Below are 26,952 nucleotides of genomic sequence, written 5' to 3'. Positions count from 1 at the left end.
TAATTTTTTTGTCGTAGCTCCCAGTTTATGTTGTCTATAAAGAAGTCCATTTTCCATAACATAATAGCTGGCTTGCCTCTGCAGGGAGGGGTTGGGTGGGTTGTTGGCCCCCTCGTCTTCTTTTCCTTCCAAAATACTAATGATATTTCCAAAAAAGGAATCCTCTCGTTGGTGTATAGAAACATCAATTGTCTCATCTAACAATAACAATGTAAGTGGCTCTGGAAGTTCCTCGTCTTCATCCTGTGGATCATGTTCTGTCTCTCTGCTTATAGCATCCGCCATATTTTGTGTAGTTTTACAGTGAATTGGTGTAAACTCGAACTCGGCCATCAACGTGTACCATCTAAATAATTTGTTTGAAAGTTGCGTTGAGGGCGAATGAATGTGATTGCTTGATTGTCGGTAAATAATTCGAAATGTCGGCCCAGTAAGAAGAATCTGAATGACTTAAATGCGTATATGATTGCCAACAATTCTTGCTCGATGGTTGAAAGTCGAGTTTCATGGTCTTTTAACACTCTACTGCAATAGGAAATAGGCTGAAAATCACCGTTCGCATTCGGTTGTAAAATCACCTCGCCAATAGCCTTACTGCTTGCATCCGTATATACCCTTACTTCTTTGGATGGATCATATGCCATCAATACAGGAGCTGTAAGTAAAGCTTCGTTCAACCTCTCAAACGCAGTTTGCTGTTCTTCCCCCCAGATAAATTTCTTCTTTTTTCCTATCAATTTTTGCAAGGGAAGTGCCATCTCGGAATATGATTTTAAAAACTTCCTGACATAAGATGTTAATCCGAGAAATGTGCGAACTTGTTTCACAGTTGTCGGTGTCTTATATTTCTTGATAGAATCAATGATTTTGTCATTGATCCGATAGCCAAATTTTGAAATTTTATGTCCTAAAGCAATGATCTCAGTGTAGCCGAAGTGACATTTTTCTATTGCAAGTTTCAAACCCGCGGCCTGTAAACATTGTAACATTTTCTCCAGAGTTACGACCATTTCTTCAAAGGTATTTCCAAAGCAAAGTAAATCATCCGCATAATGGGCAAAGTGATTGGGATCCAAATTTGAGCACGCTAGGTGAATGCAACGAGTCATTGCACTTGGTGAACTGACGTGGCCCTGTGGCACAACGTTCATTTGATACTGTGACATTCCTGGTATTGTAAATGCTGTATATTTCTTACTGTCCTCGGTGAGAGGAATATTAAAGAATCCCTAAAGTCTGCCCTACAGTAGTATTTCTTGCCCCCATATTGTATAATATTTCATTGATGTTATTCACACCCAGAGCGTCAAATACAGACGATACATTCAATCTGCGATAATCCTGGCATAATCTATAACCCCCTCTTGCCTTCTGTACAAGGATAACTGGAGAGTTAAAGGGTGATTGTGTAGGAGAAATAACCCCTTGCTTTAATAAAGTCTCAATCTGATCTTTAATTTCATCACGAAGGTGAACTGGAATCGGGTAGGATTTTAAGTGAAATTCTGTGTCATCTTTTAGTTGAATTCTATGTTTATAATTCGTGGCTCTACCTATATCATCCATATCATACATGTGAATATTTCATTAAAACAGCCAAAAGTTGCTCTTTTTGCTGAGGTTCTAAATTCGGATTAACATCAAACCAACTAGGGTCCGCCCGTGTGTCACTGACGTTCCCTAACTCTTCCGTCGCAAAAACCTGTGCCTGTTCACCAATTTCATCCTTATTCTCATCATTATTGTTACTCATGATTGGCCTATCCCATGTTTCAGCTTTCCCGATAATAGCGCCTTTCTTAATCGTAACATTATAATTTAAAGGATTTGTGATCCAAATAAGATTCGAATCCGGATTAATAATTGCTCTGGCAACCATCAATCCAGTTTTCTCTTGAAACTGTAGGTCCGGTTCCAAGAGCGTCCTATCTTTGTCATATGAATTAGGCAATTTCAATGGAATGCACAAATGTGTCCTGGGTTTCACTTTTATCTTTTTAGCAGCTACAAATTCTGGTTGCAAAACATGATGTAACAAATGGGAAACTTTGATTGACACGTCAAAAGCTTTCTTATTCTCATTTTTAATTTGGTTTCTAGGAGGTGTGCCAAATCTATGCAATGTAAGCTTATTTTCCTCAAAATCTAACTTAGCCTTCAGTCCCTTCAAGAAATAATTTCCTAATATAGTAACTTGATTAAAATCCTTAACGATTCTAAATGGATGAACAAATGTTTGGTTATGTATAGAAAATGGTAGTAACACAATTTCCTTAACCGTCAGTTGACTATTAGTGACCCCTCTAATCGCAGTATTTATATTAAATCGCTTGGCATTGACTGGTATGTTCTTATCTCCCGTAACCGAAATTTGACTTCCACTATCCAGGATGAACTGTCGAATTTCCCCATCTACTTTCACATTGATGTAAATCAGATCTTCAGAAGGAAAAGTAGAGACCGGAAGAATTTTCCCCGAAGGTCCTACACCTAGGTCCCCGTCGTATGCAGGTCTTACTCGTTTAAAATTGCTTCTGTTCTGAATGATTTGTATTTACAACCTGATTAGTATGGTTATTTGGATCTTCGCGCCCCTGTTGTTGCTCCAAAAATGTTCGCGGCGATGAAGATGAAAAGTGCGAACGCTGAAATCGAGGGTTACCGCCATTGCGCCATCGCTCCCTAGGCGAACGTTGTGACTGTGTGTCGAGATTATTATTGTGGTTTTTATGCCAAGTATTTCTATTCTGAGCTCTATGATTTCTATTATGATAATAGGTTCTTCTATTGTTTCTGTCTCTATGTTCATATTCTCTAACTGGAGAATGATGACTCAGTAAATGAATGTTTTTCCCGATGTTCTGCAAGTGCATTTACTTTAGCCTCAAGATTCTGAAATTGCGAAACTATATCTAGCTTATGAGACTGGAGTCCCGTGTTCGACTGTAATTGATCAAGGTCTTGTTGTAGTGCATTTAATCTTTCCTCGATCTCCCGATTAGCCTGAGAATAACTTATGTCAACATGACCATTGACCGTGCGCTGCAACGTGATAGCTTGCTGAGTCGGCATGTAGGCTCGACTCGATTCAGAACACGACAGAGCTTCCATTGTCTCACATTCAGTTTCTAGAATTTTACGTTTTTGCACAAGATATTTGAATTGTTCAACATGTTTCAGGTCTCGTAACATTTCATGCACTGAATCATATTCCCTGTTATAAACTTCTTTCATAAAGTTAGGTTGTAAACCCCCGCTTATTTGCTTAATTTGTTCACTAATGTCCATGGCAGGATCTAATTTTAATAACAATAACTGTTTTTCTCTCACATATTTTGAAACAGGTTCATTTTCCTGATGGAAGCGTAATCTGATTTGTTCCTCTAATTGAAAAGTATCCCCCGGTTCCGTAAATTCTTCCACAATTTTAGTCTTTAAAATTACAAAATCTATATCCTTAGTTCGCCTCCAAGTATTGAACCATTCCAATGCTGAATCACCCAAAAATGCCGGTAGCATTTGTCTTTTCTTTAAGTCATTCCACTCATTAAGAATAGCTAAACTTTCAAATTTAACAATGAATTTTAATACATCCTCGTGAATGTTACCTTGAAACTGGATAGTTTCGAGAATGTCGGGGTGGATAAATCTAGATTGCGCCATGATTCTATGATTAGCCTATGCGCAGGAAAGATGCTTGATTAGCTTAAAATTAGCACTAAGTTGCTTGTTTTCTTTTCTCATCCCCCCGTGGCTTTGACAGGACATTATCAGCAATTCAATTGTTTACTCTCCCGGAAATTTGATAAGTTAGGTTCAAGAATCGCGTAACAGAGTGACGAACGGTACTAACACATCTTTAAAATATTTAACAAACCTTTATGCAAGATCCTAATGTTAATTCTCATCTTTTCACAAGCCAATCGCCGAATAACCTAGTTAAAACTCTACTCTTATGTATTTGCTTTCTTTTCTTGATATTTGGTAATAATTGAATTAACACAAAGTGAAGCGCTAACAAGTGAAAATTCCGGCGCCATATAGCACGTACATAATTTGAAAAGCTAGAAGGCTCTATTATTTTCATCATATTTCGGGATGAAATAGATGAAAATCGCAGTATTTAACGTACTGCAGTGTTTTCTCATCGCATTTGCAAAAAAATTGATGAGAAGCCCAAAGCACGTCCACCACGTAACGCAACTTCCATGAAGCGTTTGGGATCGAACCAAGAACCTCTAGATTGAATTGGGTGATGTAGTTATTTCTCATTCATCTCTCAGATGGTTATCACTCGCTTGGCCTAAATGTGATAAATGCAAGAGGTTACTTTTAAAGGAATGGCGATAGAAATTAACTTAGGTTAGGTATGGGTTTTATACTCTCCATGACTGAACGGATATGGATTGGTTTAGAAAAGGATATTACTTGCCTTACAAACAGATGAAAATTATTCCTACACTTGTCCTCTCAACTATCACTTGTCTGACCTCCCTGTCAGACATCGAATCTATCACACACCATCGTCCAATGATCGTTCTCCACTTTGCTTTCCTCTCACAATCCGCAGACCTTACTCTCTCTCCTATTCTCGCCAACTGATCACACCTCCTGACAATCCCAACACTCACCTAACGTTTGCCTAATTGTTTATTCTGCAGTCCTTTCTCTGCTTCCTGCTATGCTAAGACTTTATACATCTTGCCCAATACCTTGGGCACGATACGATATGTTCTCAAACAGGATGTTGTAATGAATGTGTCCCGGGTTTTATATCAGGTTCCGGCTCTTTGCACAGTGATTGGGATTCCTGTTTAGAATGTAGGTTCAGTCCCAATTAGCCTATGTGTGCATAAAGTAGACTTAAAACAATAACAACAACACCACACACGCACACACACACGTGTAAACGTGATCTTATATGGACCGAGTGAGTGTACATATGTTGTTGAAACCACTATAATTTGATAAATTAGCATAATCAAGTTCATTTTAAAATGTAGAGACCATGCATATCATTACAAAAACCACCGTGGTTTTTGAAAATTTTCATTTATGGAGTTTTCCTCACCAAAAAAATGGTTACTATTCTTGTTGGAATTTGGTACCAATATCACCTGTCTAATTTACGTGTTGTAATTTTAATACAATTGCATCCGTTGTGGGTACCAATCAATATTTCACAACCCGTCCAACCATTCACAATTTTTGTAGGTTACATGATTTCTTCCTGTGAGTAAGCAGCTACGTGCCATACCGAATTGGGCAAAAAGTTGTGAAACACGCTATTTGGACGGGGTTAATTGGGAGCGCATCGCTTGCACGTATCTGTTTCGGCGCAGAGCATTAGGAAGGGGGAGGGGGAAAGAAAACTTCCTCCCGCGGCGGAGTTAGGAAGGGCGTCAGTGGCGTACTTAAGGAGTTTTTGCCTCACTGTGGAATTGAGAAAATAATCACATTTACCCTAATCTCTGAATCTTAATTTTTACTTTGCATACATTTTTGTGTTGTTTGAAGATTTCAGAAATCAAAGCAGGCTTGTGCGGCCTATCATGCCGCAACTGTGTGAAACGAAGCTCTTTATTGGCACGATACAAAACGAAGCGCAATAGGTAACAAGCGACAAGAGATACGTATCGCTTGGAAGTGAACCCTCAGTAATCAATTCGACCTTTCGCATCGACGCGACAGGGGAAGCTGCACATGTCGCTTGCGTGTCAATGCGTTACGCTTTTCGCGCATGAGCGGTGAATTTCTTGCTTTAGATTGAAGTCGCCAGTGTTCATGGGCGTCCGGAAGGGGGCAAGCGGGTCGTGCCTCCCTGGAAAATGAAAATCAACCAAAAATTATATATTTCACACATATAATTTCATTTCAGCCACAATAATAAGTGTTTATTAATGCACGAACATGATAAATTCAAATGTAAGCAACGTTTTTTGAGGGAACATTGGGGAAAATGTGGTATATTTGCCCCCCCTGGAAAAATAAATACCTTCCTTGCCCCTCCCTGGAAAAAACCCTACTGACGTCCATGCCAGTGTTGTCTGTCGATTGTCGCCTGCCACTTGTTGCTTCGATCTGAAGTCTCCTTGAAGGGGTTAGGGGAAGAATTCTGACGGAGGCGACAAGCGACAGTGTGCTTCCACATCGACTAGAGACACGGGTCCCTTTTGTCTTGTAGACTAAAACATTCACCGCCCATGCACGACAACAAGTGGAGGCGTCACGATGCACAACATTGATAAAATAGCAAGTTTGAGTGGCACAACCAAGCGACATGCAATATTTGCAGCTTACCGTGCTGTATCAGTTCGAAACGTAGCATTGATTACCGAAGCTTGTCGCTTGTCGCATAACGCTTCGGTCTGGAATCTGCTTAAACGGCATAAACGGCAGGCGACTAGCGACATGGAGATTTCATACTGAAGCGACAAGCGACATTAGACCATTCAATATAAGGCAGAACATTCAACGCGCTTGCGCGAACAAAAGTACGAAGCGACATGATGCACGGTATTAACAAAACTGGCCAATCAGAGCGACACGCAAGCTACAAGAGATACCTGCATCTTGTCATGTCGCTTCTGTTCGAAAGGTTCAATGCGAATGTACAGTCTACATGGAACAGCCATCAGAAGCACCACCCTCTTCCCCCGATCTAATAACTCCATGTGTTAATTTACCAGAGGTCCAGTAAAACTATCCAAGTATATAATGGTGTGCGTATTAATGGACATTTTAATTAAACCTTTCTTCACAAACTGATTCAATATTGACGGAATAGGGCAATGGTTCCTAAAGTGCGTGCCCCGAAATGTTCCGATATTGTCACTGAAATGCCACTTACTTGTTAGTCTACACATGGTTTTAGGTATGATTTTTCCAAACATGTGCTTATTTAGTACATTTTACATAAACAATGTTTCTGAATTTGAAATAGATATGTGCTTATTTTTTAACTTCAGACTAGCAACCTAACAACACTAACTTAGCGTTGCAAGTTTTAGATAGGCCTATACCTACATTCTGACTTGGGCTCCGCGGAAAACTTTTGAAACTACAAAGTTTGGGATCCCATGAAATATGGCGTAATTGTAATAATGAATGATTGACGTATCAACTTGATGTGAAGCGTGTTTGTTTCACGAATGGAGCGAACAATAAAACGTTTTATAAATCTCATTCCTTGCAACCACCCAATCACAGTAACTGTTCATCCCCTGACCTCTACTTCCACGTCACCCATGAAGTCTGCTGGTGTTTCTTTGCGTCCTAGCACAAGCATTTCGTTTTCGCGCCTTTTTTACCGGACGACCGGTCCTTTTTTTACTTCGGTAGTTCTTCTCGCAGTCAATTAGGAGGGGTACGAGTTCCACCTAAGGCCTCCCCGATGGCCCTGTCGACCTCCGTGACGGAGTGGTTAGCACAGCGCGCTACGACGCCAGGGTTCCGGGTAGAGCATGGGTCCAAATGAGAAAAGACTGAAAATTGAGATTAACCGAGAAATACTATATATACAGTTTAATCTTCCTCCCTACTCAAGTAACTACATATTTATTTTCCATGTCCTGGAGTTTGTATTATCCATCTTTCCTTCACCCTATTCTAACAAACATAGGTATGGGAAACAATGTAGCAATCTGCACATGTGGAAATAGAGATTAGAGGCTTCATTTACAGTTAGATCTTCAGCGAAAACATATATAAATACCATAAGACCATATAAATGGTTGGTCTCATTCAAAAATGATCTACTTGGATTGAGCTTTCAAAGATTTCTTCACAAAGAAATACCACGCTTCCTCTTCAAGTGAGAAGTTAAAGGATACTGACGTGGTAGAATACTACAGGCGTGCTCTTTGGCCCTTCCGAGGGGCGCAGTGGTGAATGTTGTACTTTACGGATCCCAGGATCGATACCCTGTGGAGCCACATGGTGGTTTGGATATTACTTCAAACTGTAGGTCCAGTTCTGATTAGCCTGTGTGTGCATAAAGTGGACTTACATTTTTTTTAAAAAAAGGGGGGCTTGCTCTTGGCATTGATGTACAGTCGGATGCATAAGTATTACCTAGCAAGTTGTCAATCACCATGTTTATTTTCTTTGCATTATGCGAAGGGATTTTCAGGAATTGAAACAAACTGCTGAAACCCTTTGCACTACCATACATAAAAATTAAGTTCTTAAATCCACATATATTTGTGTTCAAAACAAGAGCTAAAATAATAAATTGACACAGTGTAAGAAAATATTATGTTGAACCACATACGAAACAAAAAATAATAATTTATTCCATGTTGGAGTTCACATCTGTAGCATGTAACCAACACAATTATGGATCGCAACATATTTCCTCAGATCCACTAATTATACATGTATGATAAAATAACGGAAGTAGAGGAAAGAGAAAGCCATGCGAAACACGGATGCCTTCTCTAGAATTTCAAATCTCATTACGTAAGGTTCTGGGTTGTAGTCCCGGGCACGCATGACTATCTTGTTCTTGCCCTTTTATCTACTCTATTTCATCATAAATCGTCATAATGATTTACCTACAGGGGAAGAATGATGACAATAATTGCCAATACAAAGCCAATAACAAACAGAACAACTCAATTAGGGAGATGTAGAGAAAGAAACAAGAATTTCTTGAATTGAAAATTGCTCTCCCGTTCTCGGTCTCGACTAGTTAAATATAGAAATCGAAAAAGTATGTGAAGATACATATATTTCATATATCCCGGTTTTGTAGGAGATTTCGTGAGAGATGAAATAAGTACTCTTCTATCATGTTTATTTTTATTATTTTTGTTACGTAACATCACTTTTCTTCCCAGTTGTTGACGAGTGACCATTACGTGAAATTAATGACGAAATACTCAATCACCTGTGACAAGGACGGTTCTCAAACCCTGAAACTTTGGTGACGCGATCGAATGTAGATCACTTAATGGGCTTGCCCACCGAGTCTGTTTAATGTTGCTTGTGTCAGGTAATTCGTAATAACTGTCAATATCCCACATTCATTACAATTTGTTTCATAATTTATCGTATTGATGTGATTAACCTGAAGTCGAAGAATTAGTTGAAAGGCAATAATGCAAGATTGAATGTCTCTGATGTTACTTCGTGCCGAATAATATGACGTGATATTATGATATGAATATATTAATAATATAATATGCCTAGTCACTCCATTGATTGATCCCAATTGCGCACAAAAAATATGGTAAAATGTCTACTCCTAACCGACCTCCATAGCTAAGTGGTTAGCATAGCGCGCTACGACAGCATGGGCCCCTGGTTCGAATCTCGGCTTGGCCATGGGTGTTCTTGGTGAGTGTCCGTTAATCAATGTCAACATCTCATCACTCATTACTCATCTTCATCGTCGCTCTTTGCCAAAAGTGAAAGGATAGCGACACTAAATAACAAGAAACCAATCAAATCGAACATCTTCACCGATTTAATTCTACATCATTCGAAATTTCCACTTTATTACTGCATCTTGCTTCATTTTACAGCATCTCAATTGTTTTCCGATTCGAAAACAATTGGAATGTTGTTTTGTGGAGTTGATTGTGCATTGTTTCGTTGTTTGGATTGTTTAATTAACGTCGCATTAATTAGGTTTAGACCAATCGTGACAGAGGGAATCAATAACACAAAGGAAGGGGAAAACACAAGTTAAAGACCACGGCTCTCTTTCAAGGTAGCATTCCGTGAAAACGACTGAAATGACTGCAAAATATTATGGATAAAATTTGCTTGACTTTATCCTTTTATTTTTGTCTCAGTTATTTTACTTCGCTTTTCTTCTACCATCGTGTTAATCGTGTCGGTTAGAAAGAATTATAAACGCATGAAATTGACGATGTCGCAAAAATCTATGCCTCTCCCACGGTTCGAACCTATGACCAAAAAATATTGTCTTACTTTTTAAATTTACGCAAAATATAGTTTCACTCCTCTCTTTCTCAAGGCCTCTCCGATGGTGTAGTGGTAACGTCTTCGACATGTAATCAAAGGCTTCCGAATTCAATACCAAATTGAGGTGCATTTGGTTCGGATCCGACTTTAATAAACTAGACTTAAGCAATTAATGTGTGGATGTGATCTATGGTGAGGGAACCTTCTTGACAATGACTCTAGTATCACTCGAGAGAATATTTCCTTAGGAGTAGCTCTTCTTAAGAAACCAGTTGCTGAAATGTTCCTTTCGAGGCCACGTAGCACCCAGCTGTTTGTTTTGGCTAGGGCATGAGTCATGTGTTTTTCGCAGAGTAATCTGTTATAATCAAGGTTAAATTATTTCAAAGTTCTTGTATTCAGTAAATATCGTGCTTCTGTGTTCACTTCTACAGAAAAGAAATGGAGCGGCTGGAATTTGAACTGGTGAGCTTTCATTTTAGACGTAAAAAAAAAAAAAAACATTTATCCCTCTTACCAACTGTTCTACAAGGAAATGGACGAAAAGTTTCTTAACACGGTTGCGGCAACAACCACCTGCCAGTGTTAAAAACATTTATTTGCCACAGATTGTGGATAAGTTGCTCTCTACAGAAATGACCGGTATTGTGCAGTATGTTGTAGTTCAAATTTTGCTTAAACTTATGCGAACTTTGATGAAGAGGATTTACCGGGATATCAACCAGTTTATTTCCGGATAGGCTTCCGAGGTTTCGAGAGCTCTTTTATCTTCAGGGATTGAAGTGATGACTGATAACGTGTTTGTTCCTGGTAAGCGTGGTCGTAACTTCGATTGCGCATGCTGCAGAATTTTATTTTCAAAAAGAGTATGGCATCGGACGTTAAATATATATACTCTTCTTGCATGATCTCTCTGTGTGTTTTACGAGGTTTAACTAATGATGAAGCGTCTAGCATTTCCGGATACATTTTCAATTATCTTACGCAATCACGTGCCACGTGGAATGGCACAATCAAGTAACGTATAGGAAAGTCTGAGGGTGGTTGTTTTGAATATTGCGAATTTGGTGGAAATTTCGTTGTATATACTTTCTGTTGAAATAACACAAATATTTTGTTGAAATTAGACACGTATTTTGGATATAAAGCAGTGGCGAATTAATGATCAGTGTAATATACGGTATTATTGGGCCAAAACTTTTCTTGTATAAAATTAGGCTAAAATGCCTATAAAAGTTTATTATTCAAGTTTCCCCCTCTATCAAATTTAAGATTTTTGTCAATATTACTGGGATGAAGAGGGAAGAGGTATTTTTGACTGAATAGAAATATTTAAAACTAAGGCAAAATGTCTATAAAATCTTATTGCTACTGTGTATAACCTACGATTTTTGAGCTTTTGAGAAAGGATGACCTCTTTTTTTAGATTAATTTGGATACAGCTGTATCTGTCAGATTGTTTTTCATAAGATTGTTAAAAATATGATTCTCTCGACACTATTTTAGCTTTACTTAAAACTAATCCAATAAGCTCATAAGAGTTTTTTGATTACACTGTAGTATACTGTAATATAATCTTAAATACTTGTTTAAAATATTTTTGTACTATTATGTTAATATGTTGACTTGTAATATTCTGAATTAGGACTAGACTCAACTTGCTTATCTAATACTAAGACAATGTAATATGCAAAACTCTTCTAGAATTGCTCTGCTTGGCTTCGCGTGGCTATTCTCAATGAGTCTCGCTGCTTGGCTTCGCGTGGGTGAGTCTCGCTGCATGGCTTCGTGTGGCTATTCTTAATTTGTTGAGTCTCGCTGCTTGGTTTCGCGTTTGATAGATAGATACAGCAATATACAAGATCGAAACATAACACACGCTATTGGGTCACTGCCACCGACGTGCCTGTACTAACACGCAATTGAGGGAGGTTAGTGAATCTGCACGCCAGTGTTACTGTCGTTCAATACTTATTCTACTTTTGTGCACGTAAGCCATTGGCATTACAACCAGTCATTTATTAAGTATAGAATTTTGATTTGTACCCCAAGAAATTGTATATAATAAACCTAGGATAAAAAATACATACACACTAAATATATACACTAAGTATACAAAACATATTGCTAAACCTAATTGAAATTTTATATTAAATATAGAGTTTTAATTTAAACCCCAAAAAATCTTATATAATAAATTAATAATAAAAATGCCAAATCAAAAATATTGTAATCAATGCAATAACAATATATCTAGCTCTAATTGGGCTAGGCACCAAAGAAATTGTAATAAACATAAAAATACTTATTATATACAACCATCTACATCTTCATCTGGTCTAAAAAGGAAACTTAAAACATCTAATAATACTAGATCAGCAAAGAAGCCACGCTATGCACCTATCTATAGTAGTTTTAATGGTCAACTAAGTGATTACCGTTTTATATCAGACCCAAAATGTGATATTAAGAATTTTTTGAACAATATAAATTCTGATGTGCAAGATATTCTAAATAAACAAAATAGCTCTTATAAATTATCTATCAAATTATTTACACAATATAAAAAACCGAATGGATCAAAATTTACACACCACCACATAACAGAAACTGTAGCTGTTTATTCAAATAGAAATTTCAACAAAATAATAAGTAGTTTGATAGAGCAATTAATTATTAAACATTCTGAATTTGCTGCAAAAGAATCCGGATGGAGTTTTTGTGGAAGTCCACACAAGTTATATATTAATATTTCTAAATTTAACCCACTACAAGGTTCGACATATGTGCCTGCTAATATTAAAAACAAAAGAGCCGTGATTAACATAGAAAATAATGATGACAAATGTTTTCTGTGGTGTATTTTAGCTGCTTTGTATCCAGTTTTAAATCATCCACAAAGAATAACTTATAATAAAAAATATGAACACGATTTTGATGATGCAATGGAGGGCTTAGAATATCCAATGTATGTTCAGAATATTGATAAATTTGAAAAAAAGGCCAGAGATATTAATGGTAAACCATTATCTATTAATGTATTTATTTGTTCTACTGGTGCTGGGAATTGCTTGATAGAACCTCTCAGAATTAGTGCACGATTTTGCTGTTCCAATTGATTTGCTTTTAATTGAAGAAGATGGCACATACCATTATACTTTGATACATAATCTTGAAGCTTTAGTAAGAAAACAAATAAATAAATCTAATACAATATTCAAGTTGTGCCGAAGATGTTTAACTGTATTTGATGGTAAAAAAATAGTAAATGGGATTAGTGAAGTGAATGCAGAAATTGCTAAAAACAAATTAGTTGAACATTTAAAATATTGTGGGAACCATAAACCTGTTCATATGCTTATGCCTATGCCAAGTGAAAATGCCAAATTCAAAAAATTTGAAGCTTTGTTGGAACACCCAGCATATATAGTTTGTGATTTTGAGTCAAACCTGAAACCTCTTGCATTCTGCAACCCAGATCCTGATGAATCTTCAATTACATCATACCAGTTACATGAACCTTCTAGTTTTTGTTATATAGTTATACGGGATGGTGTAGCTAGTGAACCACACTTATACATGGGACCAAATGCTATTAAAGAATTTGCACATAGAATAGAAAATGAGTGCCATGACATAGCATCTAATATTTTATTAAAATCAAGACCTACGATGCCTTTAACAGAAGAACAAATTCAAAATTTTAAAAATACAAAAAAATGCCTGGTATGTGATTGTGAATTTTCAGATACAAATATCAAGGTGAAACACCATTCCCATACAAGTGGTAAATTTTTAATGGCTCTGTGTAATAACTGTAATATTAAGATCCAGAGACCAAAATTTGTCCCGATATTTTGCCATGGTGCATCTAATTATGATTTTCATCATCTGATCAGGTACGAGGGTTTTGACAAGCAGAATTTAAATATTTTAGCAGAAAATGATGAGAAATATATGGCTAATAGCAAGAGAATTAAAGTTAATGGTGTTCCTATTCACTTAAGATTTCTTGATTCATATAGAATTTTGTCGGCTAGCTTGGCTACTCTGGCCAGTCAATTATCTGATGATCAATTTAAAATTACTTGTACCATGTTTCCAAATCAGGACTTGAAATTAATTAGGCGAAAAGGTGTATACTCTTATGATTATGTTACTGATTTTTCTAAATTTGATGAGTGTTCTCTGCCACCACAAAAAGGATTCTATAGTAAACTCAGGGCATCCGAAATCACTGATGAAGATTATCACCATGCTCAGTTGATGTGGACTAATTTAAAATGCCAGACATTTGGTGATTATCACAAGGCATATTTAAAACTTGATGTAACTCTTTTAGCCGATATACTTCAGGCATTTAGAAAATCTTCAATAAAAAATTATAAGCTAGATCCAATTTATTTCTATAGTGCTCCAGGTCTAGCATGGTCTGCAATGTTTTTAAACACTAAAATGGAGTTAAATTTAATCCAAGATCAAGATATGTACTTGTTTATGGAACAGTGTATAAGAGGGGGCATGGTGCAATGTTCTCAGAGATATGCCAGAGCTAATAATAAATATATTTCTAATTATGATCCAGAATTGCCATACAATTATATACTTTATGTGGATGCAAATAGCTTGTATGGTTACGCTATGATGGATAAATTGCCATATGCAGGACTTGAGTGGGTTGAAAATTTTAGTATTGGGGATCTTCAGGATTTTGATGACAGTCACTATGGTATATTCTTAGAGGTTGATCTGATAATTCCTGAAGATTTACACAATAAGTTTTCTGATCTGCCCCCAATTTCTGAGGTTGAGTGTTCACCTAATTCTAAACAAAAAAAGCTAATGATGACTTTGAAAGCAAAACAGGATTATGTAATATATTACAAAAACCTTCAGTTTTTGATGCGTCACGGTGTTAAAGTAACTAAGGTTGGCAAAGTTTTGAGGTTCAGGCACTCAAGATGGTTGAAATCATATATTGATACCAATACCGAGCTTCGAACATCTGCAGTAAGCCAATTTGATAAAACTTTGTTTAAATTAATGGTCAATTCAGTATATGGCAAAACAATAGAAAATGTTAGAAAGCATAGTGATGTTAAATTAGTTACCGACCCCAGCCGGAGCAAAAAATTAGTGGCAAAGCCGAATTTTAATTATAGAAGAATTTATGATGACAATATGGCACTTTTTAATATGAAGAAAACAAAAATTAAGTTTGATAAACCTATTTATGTAGGGGCTGTGATATTAGAATTAGCCAAATTGCATATGTTAAAACTTTATTATGATGTGTTGAAACCTTTTCATGGTAATATTATAAAATTAATGTATATGGACACAGATAGTTTTATTCTTAATATTCAAACAGAAGATGGTTATAAAGATATATCACATCCTGAATTAATTAAATATTTTGATACCAGTGAATTGCCAGGCCATCTGAATATTCACCCCCACAACAAAAAGGTGCTTGGCAAGTTAAAAGATGAAACACTTGGCAATGTTATTGTAGGATTTGCTGGGTTAAGGGCCAAAATGTATAGTTTTAAAACATGTAGTGGTGGTGTTACTAAAAAAGCCAAGGGTTTTGGTAGAGTAATTTTAGATAAAGAGCTTGAATTTAAAGATTATGAAGATTGTCTTAAATCATAGGTTAATTAGAACATCAGAATGTAGAATTCAGAGTAAAGATCACTTGTTAACTAGTAATATTGTAAGAAAAGTAGCACTAGACCCACATGACGATAAGAGATGTATTTTATCATGTGGTGTACATACTCTACCGTGGGGTCATTGTGACTTGATAAGTGGTAATCAATGCCCATTACAGAGCATGATATAATATCTAAACTAAGTGGTTTGCTAATTATTCATCTCAATAGCATACTTACAGATGTTGATGATAAAACAGGTAAAACATTATACATATTTAACAATAATTTAAAAATCTACCAATTACCTATAGGTGGTTACAATTTATTACAACTCCCGAGGGTGATGTCAAAATTTCAGTAGGGAGAAATATTTATAAAATTAAGCACTCAAACATGATTTCTGGTACTGTATATACTGTCTCTGCCGGTGATTGTTTATATATTGAGGTCCCGGGATATTATGACAAACTTATACCTTTTTTTATAGAATTAAGAATTAGATATTTTATAATAAATAACCCCTAAATCAAAAATAAAAACAAAAAAATGCCTAATGATATATTTGGCCATACAAGACATGAAGATCACAGTGATGAGATTCTGATGCTTGATGTGAGAGTGAAAAAATTAAGAAGTGATTTACAAGTTTTACAAACCACACTCAATGCCAGACTTCAACTAGAAATTACAAATTTACAATCACAATGCATGGACCCTCTTCTTAAAATCGATTCAGAACTTAAATTATTGCTTCAGAAATATACTGATTTGGCAACATTGGATAATTTTCAAAATTTAGAGGAAGCTGTAGCAACTCTTCAAGCCAAATTAAAAGCTCAGAATACTAACTCTGAACAATTGAAACAACAACTAGAAGAGCAGATTAGTAGTGTCCAGGCACAGCTCCAAACAATTGTCAAAAGCATAAAATCACAAGAAGATTTTGATCTAGTAATTTCCACTCTAAAAGAACAGATTCAATCACTACAAATACCTAATCTGGACCCCTTGAACAATGCCATAGCTGAGGTTAAAGAAAAAATTGAGACACTTGAAACTTTTATGAACAACTTACCATCTTCTGATGCTTTGAGTGCTATAACTCGTAGTGTAGCTAACATCAAGCTGCAACTTGAGACATATGAAGATTTTGGAAAAATTCAGACGACCATAACTCACCTTGAGGGTACCATAGCAGCAGTACAAAGTGATCTGACAAATGTACAAGAAACTCTAGAATCTCGCTTGCCTGGTAATGTAGACACTCTTGTCAGTGTCCAGCAACAGATCACAAAACTTGAAAACCTCAACACTGAATCTGAGCTATCTCATTTTCATCACTTGATTGATGATATCCAAACAAAACTTGAAATTTTACAACAATCGACACCTACTCAGGCAGACATAACCCTGCTCCAAGATGCTATGCGTAGTGTGGCTGACGCTAGTGAATTAAATAGTGTGAAATTAGCACTTGAATCTTTGCAGAATACTGTATCAAATCTGCCTACATTACAGGAACTTAAAAATATTAAAAGAGCAGTGAATCGCATATTGAAATCAGAAGATATCAAAAATATCCAGACAGAGATCAAACAGATTACTCAGACAGTGGCAACTCTACCAACCAATCAACATATTAATGAACTGCATGCTTTATTTGAGGATATCAGAAGACAAGTTCATGATCTTACTGCTCAAAATTCAAAATTGGCAGTTGTTGAAAATCTACAGCAAATTGTAGCAAACATCAAGCAACAACTAGGGACCATGGAATCCAACCAAGCAAATACTCTGTCTGTTTTTGCCACCCAGCTTCAAGAAATTGTGCAACAATACAAAAAACTTGCTGTAGACATATGAATAAAACCAGGCCACGATGAAATTGTTAGGACTATCAATGAGCATCTTGAATCTGTAATAAGTAGATTGCTTACAGCAGAAAAAGAAACAACTGGCCTAATCGAGAATCCTAAGCATACAGTAATTCTTGAATTGAACAGTATCCCCAACAAAGAATATAATTCACCATTTACACCAGGCAGCAAAATGTATAAGCTGTCCCCTGCACAATTTTATTACCAGTTTTTTGTTGGAGGTACACTTAGACCAATTAAGATCAAATATTGGCTACAACCACAAGCACACCACTACCCTACTTTAGCAATAACTAATACTGACAACAAACCAAAGGTCACCAATATAGAGTTAGAGGATTTTACAGATCCCAATACATTAGAAACATCTTATGCTGAAGATGATGGATCTCTGGAATTTAAAATACAAATAGGAGACAAATTATATTTAGAAAATCCTGTAGCATCAGCTGCTGAACACCCTATAGTTGCAATATTCTTGTTTACATACTATGTCTAGACAAATTATTGTTGATGAATTACACAAACCAGCCAGACGTAACTATAAGCGACTACCAGTGGTTACAAAAGGCATAATTGATTTATGGCAGTGTGACTTGTTGGAAATGGCACCTCGCCTAAAGGCGGGACAGTTGAAAAATTTAGACAAGGTCAACAAAGGATACAAGTATATACTTACTGTTATAGATACATTTTCAAAATTTGCCTGGACATTGCCGCTAAAATCTAAGACTGGAAAATGTGTTACAGAAGCTTTTAGAACAATTATTAATCAGAGTGGAAGATCACCGCGCGATCTACAAACAGATAATGGCAAAGAATTCTATAATTTGGTGTTCCAACAATTTATTAAAAACCATTCAATAAAACATTACTCGAGTTACATTGATCTCAAGGCCTCTATTGTAGAAAGATTTAACAGAACTCTAAAAAATCATATGTATAAACAATTTACCCTTCAAGGTAATTATAAATGGCTTACTATCCTACCAGAACTTCTAGATAAATATAATAATTCAGTTCACACTACAATCAACATGAGGCCCTCTGAGGTAACTTTATCTGATGAGCAAAAATTGATCAGCACTGTTTACTATCCTAGATACCAACCAACAACAAAAAAACCTAAATACAAAGTTGGTGATCAAGTAAGAATTAGCAAATATAAGCACTTATTCAAAAGAGGTTTTACAAGAAAATGGAGTACTGAATTATTTACAGTGGTTCAGGTTAAACCTGGGGCTCGTAATACATATATAATAAAATATCACCGAGGTGAAATTCTCAAAGGCAGGTTTTATGAAGAAGAACTTAACAAAACTAAACAGCCGGACACATATCTTATAGAAAACGTCATTCGCAAAAAAGCCAACAAAATACTGGTCAAATGGCTAGGTCTCCCAGAACACAGTTGGATCGAGGCAGACAAAGTGATACTATGAACACCTGGGATGTTATAAAAAGACTACCAGATCCTGAACAGCAGAATAAGAGAAATGGCAAACTGTTGCCTGATAATATTAGATGTCTTATTGATGGGCCATCGGCCTGTGGTAAAACTACACTAATGATTGATAATTTTTTTATTAGCACCCAACTGGTTAGACTGGAAAGGCAGACACTTTTATGTCTTTTCTAAGAGTTTAGAACAATTAAAATATCAGCAACTGATGAATCTATATCTTGGACTGGATATAGTCACTTTGAATCAGATGTTAAACCACTTCATGAATGTCTCGATAACTCTGTTGTTGTATTTGATGATATTATATTAGAAAACCAAAACAAGGTTAGAAATTTTTTTACACAGGGCCGACACAAAAATATAGATTGCTTCTACCTGGCACAAACTTTTTCTAAAATACCAAAACAACTGATAAGAGACAACAGCAATTTTATATGTGTGTTTCATCAAGACCATACCAACCTCAAACACATACATGATGAATATGTAGGTGGTGACTTGAGCTACAATATTTTTTCTAAGTTTTGCAGTAGGTGCTGGAATCAGGATAGTTATGGGTTTGTCACAATTGATATGACAAGAAAACCTAATAATGGTAAATATAGAAAAAAAATTAACGATTTTCTAGATATTGAAACATATATAAATAACCATGAAAAGACCAATTATTGATGATCTTAAATTAAGAGACTATCTTGTAAAAAGATTTAAGGGATGGAAAGTAGAGAACCGAGGTATCTATGAACAACACAAGCGCACAGAACAGCCGATTATTGATGCTATTAGTGAACTAGGTAAAAATATTAAAACTGTTACAGAGCAGAATCAAAATTTGATCACAGAGCTTGTACCAGTAGCTGCTAGGAACATATTAGATTATCCAATCACCCCACTTTCTAGTATTCATACACCTATTCCTGTTGCTCCTCGAAGAATTGAAGCTACTCAGGATCCTATTGAATTGGGTCTTCTTGCTCAGAAATATTTAAGCACACCTAAAGACAACAAAGATGAGGTTTTTGGTTTATATGCCGACACAGAACATGATGGTAGCATCATACATAGAATTGGCAATTTTAGGGTAACATTTATGGAAGATGATCTAATAGTATATTCAGAATCTCATCTTGGAGAAAGAGGTGGTTTTGTTAAGTATCCTGGCACACCTGGATTATGGGAATTGATGACTCGTAAGAGACCTGGCAGCTATACAGATCAAGACTATGAGCACTACAAAGAAATATTAATAAAATCAGATGCTCTATACCAGAACAATGATCCCACACAAAAAAGAGTCAAGTCTAGCAGTGGAGCAAAATACAACAACTTAATCAAGCCCATATGGTCACAGATCAAGACAGGTAGTGGGATCAAACAGTACAACACATTGCCTAAAGAATTTGTCTGGGTTGACGATGTCAGGAAACTTGTAGATAGATTGCTGGTGATAGCTGGTGAAGAAAATGCCGGTAACTACAATTTTTACAATGAAAAGGTTGGAATTATGGACATGATAACCACCAAATTGTCTAATTTTATAGTTAATGACACTAAGGGGATTGGATATCTTATAAAAAATATTAATACTCTACCACCTAAATTTTGGAATATCTCCGAGGGTCGAGGGCTAGTTAATGACATCATAAACAAGTTGCCATTTGAACTACACATACCAGGCTATCAGTATTGTGGTCCCGGTACCAAACTAGACCATAGATTAAACAGAGGTGACCCTGGTGTTAATCCTCTAGATGCTGCTTGCACAGACCATGACATAGCATACAACACACATACCGACCTTGACAAGCGACATGTGGCAGACAAAAAATTAGAAGAGGCTGCATTTGGTAGATTTGTAAGCAAAGATGCTTCTTTGGGTGAGAGAATAGCAGCATTGGGGACCACCATAGCTATGAACACTAAACAAAAACTGGGGTGGGGGTTGTAATATATTAAGTAAATTAGTTACAATTTAATTGAACTAGTTAATCCCAGAATATGTATATAATAAACCAAAAAAAAATGAAGGCCAAAGGTGTTATGTATCAGATACCTTATGCAGGTCTTAAATCTCTTAAAACTATTGATAGTCTTCTAACATAAAAACAGCGCAAGAAGAAAAGTTCTTGTCTTGAAAAGGGACATGGTATGAAATTATTACTTAGTACCCCTCAATTAAAAAAAATACAGTAATCTAGAAAAAAAATCACATCTAGGTGGATTCATATTTAGTATCCCAGCTACTTTAGCAGCATTGGGGGCCGTGGGGAGCTTGGCTGGGGGATCAGCTGCTATAGCAAAAACAGTAATAGATGCCAAGAAAAATAAGGCAGAATTAGATTAACAAAAGCACCATAATTTGGCTATGGAAAAACAAGGCAAAGGTGTTAAGAGAGCCATGAATAAGTTAAAAAAAACAAGAGCCGCTTACCAACCAAGATATTGAAGCTTTAATCAAACCACTGGGCATCAAAAATTTTAGAGGAGTATACATGTCCGATTCTTTACCAGAACAACCACTCAAAAAAGAGTGTGGCATAGTTAATTTGGATAAGTACAAAAATCAGGGCACTCACTGGATTTGTTATCTTAAATATTTAAACAATAAGGCATTTGTGTTTGATTCATTTGGAGGTGTTCCACCTGAGAATTTAGTAAAATATCTAAAATCAACTAATCTTTATTATAATAATACCCGTGTTCAAAATTTCAAAGATATTAATTGTGGACATTTGTGTTTATCTGTTCTTAAATATCTGTCTCAAATAAATAAACCATCAATTGAAAATTTTCAAAAAGCTTTGTGGTATCATGGGAGTATTCCATCTCACCAGCCAAAATTCAATATTGAAACTCAAACTACATGATGATATAGTATATCCCAAAACAATAGCTCTTAGAGCATTCTATGGCATGTACTTGATACCTAATATTACACACCACAACAATACAATCACAGTTGGTGACCAAAAAATTGTCATTACTCCAGACCAGTATAATTTGTCTACTTTAAATGCTCTGTTACCTAGAGGTATATTGTTAACTCAAAATTCTGTTACTCACAGAGTAGAAATTGTGTCTGCTACAGAAACAGTAGATCTGGGTACTATAGGAGAGCTGTTAGGCTTTGAGAACAACACAAAACTTGAACCAGCCATTAAACACACTGCTATTAATATACCTAAATTCCTAGCTATAGAAACTCTAAATATTCACTGTAATGTGGCCGAGGGTATGATCACCAAATCAAATGGCATAGGCACTCACAAACAAACTGGCATTATTGCAACATTCAAACCTAACTCTGAATTTATGGAACCGATCATCTATACTCCATCGCCAACATTATATTTTCGTGTGTGCCATAATAGAATCGATTACATTGAGTTGATCGTCACTAATGAAAAGGAAGAATTAGTTGATTTTGCTGGAGCCACAACAACTGCTATCATAGAAATTAATATTTAAATAAAAATACATACAAAAAATAAATAAATAAATAAAATGGAAAATATTGAGAGTTATGAGCTACAATCATTCCCCCCAAACCGGAGGACCTTTGCAAATTTAAATCAAGCCAACACAGAGATTGAGGTTGACCTTGATGTAGGGGATGGCTTTATACACCCTCACAGAGCAGACCTATATATTAAATTTGATGTTGTCAAGCTCGATGGTACTGATTATCCGGCTAACTCAAATATAAGATTGGTAGACAATTTTGTGCTACATCTGTTCTCTGAAATTGAGATCAGAAAACATGGTGTTGTTATAAACAGAGTAGACTACCCTGGTATTACCTCTACAGCTTTAGACACACTAAAATTATCTAAAACTGAGGCCTCATACTACAAAATAGGTGGATTTGAGGCTGGTGATAAGATAATATCTAAGAGTCACACAGTATTGTTTCCTATGCGCCTATTGCCAGGATTCTTCTCAGATTACAAAGACATTATGTGGAAGGGTGGTTTAAGAATTACATTTAGAAGAGCTGCCAATGATAATAATGCTTTGATGAGGTACAGTACATTAAATTCTACTGGGGCAGCTCTGCCTAATACCCTACCTGATGAAGGCAAATGCTTTATTCAGACTATGGAGCTAAGAATTCCAGTAGTTGAGTATGAGGCTAGTTATGCTCTTAAATACAAAGCAGATATACTAAAAAATCCACAGGTACCTTTACAATTTTATACATATCAATGTGTACAGAGGCCTGCCACTGGTAGCTATTATGAATTTGATGCTACAAACTCATTCTCCAGTATACAATATGACATGCCAGATTTTGTAGTAGTATTGTTTCAGACTGGAAGACACAATAATCAAGAAAAAAATTCTAGTAAATTTGATAACTGCAACATCAAAAACATATATCTTAAAAATGGCAGAAATGAGGTGTTTCCTAGAGAAAGTTATAATTTAAACATGTCCAAGGATGATTTCCTCAAATTATATGAGGCATTTACAGCATTCAAAAGGGTTACAATTGGGAATACTGACATGTATTACTCACCAGATGAATTCAAAGCACAGAGACCCATGTTTGTCATCAACACCTCAAAAAGAAAACAAGTTGTGGTTAATGACAGGACAAACATTAAAATTATCTGTGAATTCCATGATACACTCCCTGATGACACCATATGTAGTGTTATTCTTATAGGTGAAAAATCGTATGTTTATGATGTAAGAAATGAGAGAGTCACAGAGCAATTCTAGAAGAGTTTTGCATATTACATTGTCTTAGTATTAGATAAGCAAATTGAGCCTAGTCCTAATTCAGAATATTACAAGTCAACATATTAACATAATAGTACAAAAATATTTTAAACAAGTATTTAAGATTATATTACAGTATACTACAGTTTAATCAAAAAACTCTTATGAGCTTATTGGATTAGTTTTAAGTAAAGCTAAAATAGTGTGGAGAGAATCATATTTTTAACAATCTTATGAAAAACAATCTGACAGATACAGCTGTATCCAAATTAATCTAAAAAAAGAGGTCATCCTTTCTCAAAAGCTCAAAAATCGTAGGTTATACACAGTAGCAATAAGATTTTATAGACATTTTGCCTTAGTTTTAAATATTTCTATTCAGTCAAAAATACCTCTTCCCTCTTCATCCCAGTAATATTGACAAAAATCTTAAATTTGATAGAGGGGGAAACTTGAATAATAAACTTTTATAGGCATTTTAGCCTAATTTTATACAAGAAAAGTTTTGGCCCAATAATACCGTATATTACACTACTATGATCATTTTCAAGTATTGCATTTTGAAGATGTCACGCAATATATAAATAGTTATTAGTAGATTTTTATCTCATCGGCCTCGGTTGCAACAGCCATTTACTTACTTCCACTTTCGATTGATGAAGAGACACTTAAATTGATGAAGAGACAGGACTCGAACCCGGAACCTAAACCGGATAAGGGAGGAGACCGTCAATATCTCCCGGCCATGAACTGGAGTATATAATTTGTAATTGCTCAGAAGAATTTCTGTTGTGTTCATCACTGATACCTGCTTTCGGACACTTAATTTATAAGTGCCACATTTCGTGCGGTGGGGACAAGCCACGTATTGTTTCAGAGGAGGGACACATCTCGTTTATATACTAGATACAATCATGGACTATACTTGAAATGTGACGTGCTAAACAATACTTTCGGAGATCAGTTGGACATAACAAGTTGTATTTTCTCTACTTATTCATTATGCCTAATAGATAATCTCGCAACAACGCAAAATGATTTAATTGACTCGAATTCCCAATGACTAATATATACTGGATCTACATATTGTAAATGCAAAATCTAGGTGACCAAAATATGCCTCAACACGAAATGAAAATGCAATATTCATTCAATACACTAAAAAAGCTAACCAAAGCAGACTTTTAACAACATTACACACGTAACGTTTCCATTCTCTAACACTGTTTTTGTTGGAGTAAGATTCACATGGCGTATAAGGATTATCATTCACTACAAAGCAATAGCTCTAACATGAGATAAACCTGAAATGAGGGGTTAGAATTCATCATAAGAGAAGTGCAGCAGGTAAAACAAAACACATATGTAAGGAAGAGTTGTGTAAGTGTAAGTTTCTATGTGAAAATTGACTGAGTGGTAGCACTACACGATTTTACGTCAGGGATCAGTAGTATAAAAGTATATAATATAAACTCGATAAAGTATGAGCCCCCCTCAGGCAGATTTGGCTACACTTAAACCTAGCTCAAGATGTGCATATGAGCTTATTGCTCAAGTGTGGTACTCTAACCCAAGATTTTTGTAAAAATGCCCTCGGAAATTTCCCGTGAAAGTATGAGCCCCCTCAGATTGATTTGCCTACACTTACAAAAGCCACTTCTGTGAGATTGTTGTCCATAAGCTTGTCAAAAATATGGCCCTTCTTGATATTGTTTTTGCTACACTTAAAACTAAACCAAGATACACCCACCCACACCTACACATATTTACTTCCGGCCCACTTCCGGTTTACTTCCGGTCCACTTCAACGTATGTTGAAACGTTTATATAGGAACAATAGGCATTGATTGCCACTTTTCAAATCACAATGACCTATGGGTTGCAAACATGCTTTTAGATTGCTGTATAATTGTAAATATTGTTTATTTTACAGCCTATTCTGTTAAGGCAGTCAAACCCTGTCAGAACAAACAGCAATCAAACCTGTAATATTACAGAGTGAGCATGTAGAGTGGCACAGAGTGCATTCAAACCTGTAGAATAAACAATACAGAATAAACAGCAGTCAAATATGTAGAGTGAATAGCAGTTAAACCCATGTCAGGATTAACAGCATTCAAACCCTGTCAGGATAAATATTTAAATATGTATGTATTTATAAATTAACACAAGTATTAATATGTATTTCCTGTTCAACAGGTACAGCAAGCAGCCCTGAGTATCTCAGAAGGTTCATAGAAGGCATAGACAGCAGACAAGGTAATATGAGATTATTGTTGAAACAACAGAACTTTGTACCTGTCAAATATTTTATATGCTAGGAACAATATTAGCTTATAGAAGGAGTGGCATATGTGTGTTTTATCTTTGCATGGATAATTCTGATACAGGATTTTTTGAAAGAAGATGCATTTCAAAATGCATAAAATCCAAGTCACTTGTTGATGATTTCAAGCTTAGATTCTCTGGCCTATCTGAGTATGACCTGTTTGCTGTACAGAATGAAACTGAAATGCAGTGGGTGCTTATGAGTGACAAGATTTTCCAGTACCTGTGCCTGAAACTGCTTAGCAGGTTTGAAAAATTTGTATACAACAGGTGCAGGAGAACTGTTGGATTTTTTATCAATTTTTACACAGATGAATATTATTATTACTGCATGTTGAAATTGTTTGATAATTACTGGTTCAACAATTGCTATGAATTGTTTGCAGAGTATAGGATGTATACAATTTCAGATCAGAGTTCAAATTGGAGGCATTACAAATTTTCAAATAAAATTATTGACAAGAAATTAATAGATGAGAATATTGAATTTGTTACAACAGATAATGGACACTTGTACAGCAGGGAAGATTTTAAGCAAAACCTTGTCTGGTACTCCCAGTATACACACCTGAATGAGCTTATTATGTATTTCCTAAGGCAAAGATTTAGGGATTGCACCTATGATTGTATTGTTGAATCTCTAGATGAGAACAACCTGAATGATACATGCAGCTGTGGTAAACAATTATCCAGTCTGTCAGTGTAATTTTTTACATGTATTTCAGCAGTGGTCAAGTGAGCATCAATCTAGTGCTGCAACAGCCCTGAGCATCTAAGCAGGCAAACAGGACAGAGACAACAAGCAAGGTAATTGAGATTATTTTTATTGAAACAGAGCTCTGTGCTAGAAACAATCTCAACCTAGGGCAGGCAAGCAGGGGTGCTTATGTAAATTGCACATGTATCTTGTTTTCTATTAGAATTATATGGAATTACCTGATACAGGATTTTTTGAAAGAAGATGCAT

This window comes from Lepisma saccharinum, chromosome 23 (assembly GCF_977018435.1).
Source record: "Lepisma saccharinum chromosome 23, izLepSacc3.1, whole genome shotgun sequence".
In the NCBI taxonomy this organism is placed as follows: domain Eukaryota; kingdom Metazoa; phylum Arthropoda; class Insecta; order Zygentoma; family Lepismatidae; genus Lepisma; species Lepisma saccharinum.
Note: the sequence above shows the minus strand (reverse complement) of the source record.